Source organism: Physella acuta, unplaced genomic scaffold (assembly GCF_028476545.2).
Source record: "Physella acuta isolate Inbredline_101_S28 unplaced genomic scaffold, ASM2847654v3 ptg001653l, whole genome shotgun sequence".
NCBI lineage: Eukaryota > Metazoa > Mollusca > Gastropoda > Physidae > Physella > Physella acuta.
This window is the reverse complement of record NW_026733167.1, coordinates 34,374-43,326: the sequence shown is the minus strand read 5'-3', so window position 1 is coordinate 43,326 and position 8,953 is coordinate 34,374.

Below are 8,953 nucleotides of genomic sequence, written 5' to 3'. Positions count from 1 at the left end.
CGTCACACGAAAGTTTGGCTTAGTAATTTAATCTGCCATTGATCATTCTTTGTCAATAAAAAAGGGGCATAACTCTCATGGCTAAAATAAAATCAGACGCGTTTGAGTTCAGGGTGGTGTCCCTTATCTTTGAATTCTCCGTGTTTATGTTATTGATTTTCGAACCGGATATTCTTGTTAGTTTATGCGGGCCCTAGCAACTTATAGACCTCGTGGCCGTGTAGTGTCTGTTTGGTTGTCTTCTGCTAGATCAGGGGTCGGCAACCTTTTGAGACAGAAGAGCCAAAAATTACAATTTACTAGATCTCCTACCTTTAAAGAGCCACTAACATTTTAACTTCAATATTATGATCTTTGATTAGGTATTAGGTATATATATATATATATATATATATATATATATATATATATATATATATATATATATATATATATATATATATATATATATATATATATATATATGTATGTATATATATATATATATATAGGTGTGTGTGTTTGTGTGTGTCTGATTGTCTTTTAAACATTACTACACCTTTCATTTAACTCTTGGCACCCTTTAATCTGGCGTCCTACATAGCGGGTAAGGGGTACTACTATATTCAGCCTGCTATGGCGCTTACGTTCCTTTTTTTAAAAAAAGGCTATATACTAAAGACACGATGGACAACAGTAATCGTTGACTTAATCAGGCGCGCCCTCCGGCGCATTTGGCGCCCCGGACCTACCCGTGAGCACCATGGCGCCTACGTTGATTTTCGATACAATGGGTTGCTATAGTCGCTCACTAAATCGAATCAGGCGCGTCCTCCAACGTCTTTGCAGGGTGCAATTTGGCGCTATCCCTCGAGCACTACGAGCCTACGTTAGTTTTAAGGAGCACCATTCAATATTGTTAATGCGGCACACGACACACGATGATTAAACCGTGTTAGGGGCTGTACGTGGCGCCCCTGCGATTTTGTAATTGGTGTGTGAGTAACTTACACTCAAGGCTTTCATACAGCACGCTCCATGGAGAGCACAGGCATTGTTTACAAGTAAATAACTCAGTTTTAGAAAACAAGGAAGAACATTGAAAAATAAAGTAACTAAATATTCTAATAGAATAGCGAATATTTATTTTTTATATTTATTATTATATCGTTTAGTATCGAGTGTTGCAGACTAATATTTTTATGAGTTTTAAAATAAAATAAAATAATTATTAATATTTGTGCATGGAGCTGAAGAGCCGCAACTCGACATCCAAAGAGCCGCATGCGGCTCGCGAGCCGCGGGTTGCCGACCCCTGTGCTAGATGATTAGGTGTCTTCTCCTTCTATGCTTGAACTATCTTCTGTTTACTTAAAGAATTTTTCTCAAATAAATCTGTCTATGAAATCTTTTCCATACAAACACGATGTCAAGGCTTGGACTTCTAGATGTACAGAATTATTTTTCTGAAATCAACACAATCATTTTCGGTTGAGACTCAACTTTTGACGTTTCTTTAAATTTATACCCCACCCATCGAGATGACAAATGCAGTACGTCCAAAAAAACATAATATATAGATAAATGACTTTATAAATCTCATTCCAATGTTGAAATAGTGCAAAAAATTAAAACATTCATAAAATATTTGTATTCTACTTTTCTGAGATTGTACATGAGTGTTCTTGTAGTTTGTAATATTGACAATATCAGTAGAAATGTACATCGATTTCACAAAAAAGTGGACATACTACACCGGTCCTCTACACACTCGCCATGATTGTATTATCAACCGGTTGTTCTAATTAGTGTGTACACACACACACACACACACACACATACAAACACACAAACACACACATCATCTATACATAAACTTGCTGACAATACAATCCAAATATAATTCATGTTATTTTACAGAGTCACATATTTTAACGTATTATCTCATACAGCTGCATACACACATGTATCACATTACCTATCTCATACACATGTGTAGCTCATGATCTATTCTCTTTATGCATGCAACATATCACCTATTCTATTATACTCAAAAGTAACATATCACACGATTACATACACACGTGTAACATATCACTTACTACATCATACATGTAAAACATCACCTATTACCTCATACATGTAGCACATCATATCTTACGTCATACGTGTAACACATCATTTATTACATCATACGTGTAACACTTCACCTGTTACATCAGACGTGTAACACATTACACGATTACATAAGCAGATATTACTCATAACTGATTTAAACATTCATATATTCACTCCTAATATTATTCTACTCATCCACCAATCCAACCATAAGCCAATAAATATGTCTACCCCCCCCCCCCTCAAATTTTTCTCTATATATTTTACTATTTTTTGCCTTGGTGTCACCCCCCTAAATGGTGTCACCCGGTGCGGTCCGCACCCCCCCCCCCGCCCCTCCCCCCTCGCTACGCCTCTGTGTCTACCACTCCAAATATCCATACACTTATTCTGTACACCAACCACATATTTCCTCCTATCACATAACCCATATGTTAATTAATTTATACATGATACCATGCATCCGTACACACTGTGCCCTATGTATTAATAATTAATTACCTAATTACCAATCTTCACAACCTTGAACTTTAGCCTTTCAACCATCAGTTCACCTACATATTATTCAGCTTTCTATTTATTCATCTAAAAAAATATATTAATACATTTATACACCGCGGACTGGGTGGTCTAGCGGTAAAGAGCTAGACTGTTAACACGTAAGTCTAGAGTTCGAATCTTGGTTCCGGACAGTAACAATGCTCGTACCATATGAATGAAAAGAATACAATGCACACCGCTTTAACTACAGCCACATCTTCGGTGAAAAAGGTAAAACTCTCTTCTTAGGCAGCTGTTTTTTATATGTTTTGGAACATCAGAAATTTCTCATCAGCGTTGTAAGTCTGTATGGTACTGTTTGTTTTGTGACTCCTCTACGTTCCCACATCTTCATGAGCATATAGTGTGTGTACCACAACACGTTCCCATATGGTGTATGACCCCAGCACGTTTCCCATATGGTGTATGACCCCAGCACGTTCCTATATTGCGTGTCCCCAGCACGTCCCCATATGGTGTGTGTAAACCCAACACGTTCCCATAGTGTGTTACTTTAACACCAGTGTTTCTTCAAGACTTTTTTCTCCGAGGGAGGGGGGGCACTTGATATTTATTTTTTGGGGGGGGGGGGGGGGGCGGTCAACATTTTTCGGGGAGACGGACACTAGTAAAAGTGTATGTTTACTATATAAAATCTCTCATTCGGGATGTGGGGTGGGGGGGGGGTGGTAGTCTTTCTTGGGGGGGGGGGGGGCTTCGCCTGGAAGAAACTCTGTTCAACACGTTCCCACATTTTATCGAACCCTGCAAGGTCCTTTAGTTTGTGTGACCTTTATACGTTCCCATATAGTGTATGATCCCAACACGATCCTATATATTGTGTGACCCCTGCACGAACCCATATGGTTTGTGACCCCCCCCCCCCCCCCCAATTCCCGTATGTTCTCTCATAATATGTTACATTATCGAGAGTCTTCACACATGTTGTATAAACCCAATTTATTGATACAGCTATTATAACTCAATGCAATTTCCGGATAATTAATGAAATCGATGTCCGAAAATTAACTCTTATAAAAAGTAGGTATGTTAGGTTGTTAGTAGTATTATAATTTCGACTAGTTTTATGGTTATAAATTAGAAAAAGGCGTATGGTAGGACAAGTGCTGGGGTTAGGGTTATGGGTCGGGTTAGCATTGACATTAGCAAGACGTGTGTATTTTAGTTAATCCCTCGATATCCCTATTTATTGTCACCCTTAAATGTTTACCTATTACTTATGACCCGCAAACGCTTTCAATATCCGTGTTACCCCTACTAACTCCAATTAATCGGACCCCCGAAACCTTACTTTATAATTCTTTAATCCGTTGCATATCCCAATACATTTTACTATTTCCTTTAAGTACATGCCTAACATAGAAATGACAAAAAAGTTGTGCAGCGTAAAATGTGTCATACGGGTAAACAAACCACTTGCTCAATTGTTCCTAAGTGTTCTAACACCCCCTCCCCCATGGTACCGAGACTACGGTCTAGAAAACTAAAACAGCGTTGCCATTGTACTGCCCACACAATTCATAGTCTGCTTTACCACTTACTCATGTAAGTATTACCAAATGGCGGTTCGAAAGTATAAATTTTAATGTCTATTCTAACACATTCACTTTTCCCTCCTCACCCCTTTCCTTATGCATACACATTGATTTATTATGCCTCCCTTTGATTTTAAAATTGTGTACAACACATTTTCTTGTTAACCGTTGAAAATTGTGTCCTTCACATTTTACATGTTTTTATATTAAAATTGTGTACTACACATCTTCCTAATTGACCGTTTAAAATTGAATTATATACTACACACTATTATGTTATTGTTTAACATTTAAATTTGTGTACCGCAACTATTAAATTGTTTACCATTTAATTGTGTATACTGCAGGTTTTCCTTGTTTACTGTTTACATATGTGTACTACACATTTTCCTTGTTTACCATTAAAATTTGTTTACTGCACATTCTATTTGTTTACCGTTTTAAAATATGTTCTTCTTCTTTTCCTCGTTCACCGTTTAAAGTCCCGTACTTCTATACCTGAATGGACCACTAAAAAAAAATACCGCTTTCAGCCACTAAGACTATTTCGTGACACTAATCGAATATCGATGAGACGATCAGCTTGTCATTATCGATTTTATTTCACCCTCAGCAAATACCGGCCGTTTGAAACTTTGTTCACGGTTGACTGAACTTGACGTAAAGCGCCCAGTCAAATGGTGCAAGTTAACAAAAAGGCCTTGAAAACTAAAACTCTGGCATTCAGCGGTTTGAATGGTACTCAGCACACGATGTGTGTATACACAACTAGGCACTGCAGTGTTTAGCTGAATGGCTGAATTTTAGAATAAAGCTAAGCCAATTTTAATAGAAGTGGTGGTTTGAATTTCGAAATACACACTTTGCAATACAAATAGCTCTTATGGTAGCCAAGTGATGTGATATTTAAACCGTGCGAATTAAAGTTGAACGAGGTGGAAATGACGAAGTTGTCTTTGATAAAAATGTGTCGTAATTCTGTTTCTAAAAACACTTTAAGTAGGACACTTGGTGGATTTTCTATTTATATTTTCTTCTGATCTATGCGTAATGCTAACAGTCTGGTTGTTTCAGAATGTAAACAGATCTTGTTACCAAGAGGTGGTCGTCATTCGATGACGTCAATCGCCTTGGTGGGTGAGGGGGAGGTCGACTTGTGTAGACAAAATACGCTGAGAGACAAGAAAGTAAAAAGTAATGTTCCCTTTCAAACCTCACGGTCCATGCGGCAAGTGAAGTAGAGTTCACCTATTTCATTGACCCCGGAATTTAAAGGTATAGTGTGGTCAACACTATGCCCAGCCGCCTTTACATTTCTTGACGTGATTCACGGTACCCATCAGAGCTGGGTGGACTCAGGCGCGTTCAACTGACTTGACTCAGATACAAGTGTGTGGTCTGAAATACAACGTAACGTTTTGTACTAATCAAATTTTTAAATTAAGTGTATAAAGTTAAAAAAAGTAAAGTTTCCCTTTCAAACCTGACGGTCTATGGGGCAAGTGAAGTAGAGTTCACTTGTTTCTGTGACCTCGGCATATGAAGAGATAGTGTGGTCAGCACTATGCCCAGCCGCCTTTACTTTCCCTAACGTGAGTTAGGTGCCCATCAGAGTTGGGTGGAATCAGGGATGGTCTACTGATTTGATCCCGGATTCGAACTCGAGACTTACGGGCTAGCAGTCCAGCTCTCTACCACTAGACCACTCCGTACCATAAGTGTATAAAGTTAAGCTTTATTAGAAATATAATTCGGAAACAAGGGGTTCGGGTTCACTCGTGGTCAAGGGAGAAGGGATCTGGATGTTGGCTTGTGAAAGTCGAGCTTGTAATTTTGTTTTTATTCACCTTTTTTAGTTCGTGCCCAAGACACATTAGGCAGATGAATCAGAGTTCACCTGTTTCAAAAACCTCGATGTACAGAAGGATATTATGGTCAGCAATATGTCCAACCGCCTTGGTTTCGCTGACTTGCGTCAGGTACCCATCAGAGCTGGGTGGACTCAAGCAGGTCCTAAAGACTCGAGTCCGGGAACCGAACTCAAGACCTTAGGGTTAGCAGTCAAGCGACCTACTGCTTGGGCCCGTCGTCCCCGGGTGTAAATTAAATCGAGGATAAACCGCCAAAAGAAGGAAATAAATCAAACATCCTCACAAAACTACCATTGCGGCAAATCTGAAAAACAAAAATTAAACAATAGTAACAAATTCATTTGAATAAATTAAAAGGCAACACTCTATAATCACACCAATTGTGTAATAAAAACACCACTATAGGTGTACATCTCAAAAGCCGACACCATATGTACACCACCATCGAACATATTAACACCCTACGATAATGAATCAAACGCACATTAAATACAATACACACCATTTAGAGACACTAAGTTAAATATAACTTGGGTAAAATGCATTTTATTGTCCCGAAGCGACACTCCCTTAAAACAGGGCATAGTATCTTTTTGAGTTATTACTTCTTTGCATTAGTTCAAACTACCAACCTCCCCCCCCCCCCTCCCCCACCTTCAACGCAGACAAATAAAACTACCTTCTTGAAGCTCTACATACTACATAAACTACATATTTCCTCTTTAGTCCAACCATTTTTGGAACAAGGTCAACGGTCACCCCAACTTTGTTTACACTAAGGTTATTTTTAGAAGTCATGACGTCACAGGTCCTACTCTGAGGGACCTATGCTGATTCGTTAGTACCTTGCAGCTTTACAGCTCGTCGTCTGCTCGATGACCATTGGTCAGTTGGTGTGACCTTTGAACTCAATACGTCAGAGAGCATTTACTGGTGAAATCGCACGGAAAATTGAGACAAGCGTTCGGTCAGTCACATCAATAAACAAGCAAGCACACAACCTATCTACATATACACTTACTCAAAGATATATATGCAAATACACACCTAAACACGAACACACACTCAGACGAAAAGAACGTCTGTGTTCAGTGCACACTTAACTTCATCTGACCCAGGTGACATTGTTATATATCTCCATAGTGTAGTGACTTAAAAAAATTCCGTTACATATTTTGTCTTAAAATACTAAAATAAACACAAAGTAAAATCATAAAGCCTTATGAAAGTAGAAGTGAAAAGAATAGTAAAGTTCTCCTTCCAAACCTGACGATCTATATGGCAACTGAAGTAGAGTTCATCTGTTTCTGTAACCTCGGCATATGAAGAGATAGTGTAGTTGGCACTATTTCCAGCCGCCTTTACTTTCCCTGACCCCAGTAAGGTACGCAACAGAGATGGGTGGACTCATCAACGGACTATTGACGAAATTATTGTCGGTTATATAGGCGAGGGGTGAGGGGTCTAATTCAGGCACTGAAAGGCATCCAGGAACTTGGCGAATTTCTTAAAGGTTCTAGACAAATGCATGCAGTAAAATGGAGTCCAATGAACATGCTTCTGACGGTTGAGATGCTGTTTTGTCTATTATAATATTATTTCTTTCCCATAAAAGTGGACTTAAAGATAAAAAGAAAGTTCTTTTTAAACTAACGGAACCTTGGAGAAATGGAAGTAGAGTGAACATGCTTATGTGACCTCGGCATATGTAGGGATAGTGTGGTCAGCAATTTACGCCTTTACTTTCCCTAACATGAGTTCGATAACTATCAGAGCTGGGTGGACCCAGAGACGTACTACCGGCTTTAACACAGATTCGAACTCGAGACTTTCGGGTAATCAATCTAGCGCTCTACCGCTTGACCACGCCGTACCCAAAATATATATTTTAGACTTTTTTCCCTCAACTTCCATTCCAGCAATATGTTAACAAATTTAGACACCAACTACTAATGATTTTAAGACAAGAAAAAGAACAGGATTAAACATAGCTTAGAGAGTAGGACATGCATTGAAGGCTGCTTGAGTTTGATACAGTGGGTAATGGCAGAAAGAGAGATCATCATGGACCAGAGGTATCAACCAGGTAAACAAGTGGAATCGGTCGTTATAAGACTTACCTGTAAGACTTTACTAAGGGGAGATCAGTCTTCTATCAAATCGGTTGAATTTAATGTCTTATGTTAGAAATTAAGATCTAGAAAAACCCAAGTTAATTATACTGTCAAATATTTCTTTAGTATAATTAAATGTTTATCTTATTATCCTATGAAATTTTCCACGAGTATTTAATAGCTATTATTTAATTAAAATGTTATAAAATTGCGTTGCTGGTTAATTAAAATTTACCACCTAATTTTTTATGTAAATATTAATTAGATTGTCATCCACTTTTTTCTTAGCTAATTATAACGTTCACTATCAGTTGTGTTTTTAAGAATTTTGTCGTCAAAATAATTGAATTAAGTCCAGTGGTAGTCACAAATACACCTTACCCCCCCCCCCCCACCTCAGACCCCACAAAACAAGTCACTAAATCACAGTGGTAGTCATAACTACACCCCCCACCCCCTAGACCCAAAACAAAAACAAGTTACTAAATCCCCTTCCACAATTTAATTCCAGTGATAGTCACAGCTTCCCCCCCCCCCTCCCAGACCCCAGAAAACAATTAAATCACAGTGGCAATCACATCGACCCCCTTTCCACCCCACCCTACTTAACCATTCAAAACAATCAATTGAATTAAGTCCAATGGTAATCTAACACTATCCCCTTCCACCCCACACCACTTAACCATTCAAAACAATTAAATCAAGTCACGTGCTAGTTACCATTTAACCCTTCCACCACACTGGACCCTTTAAAGCAATTTGATCGAGTTCCGTG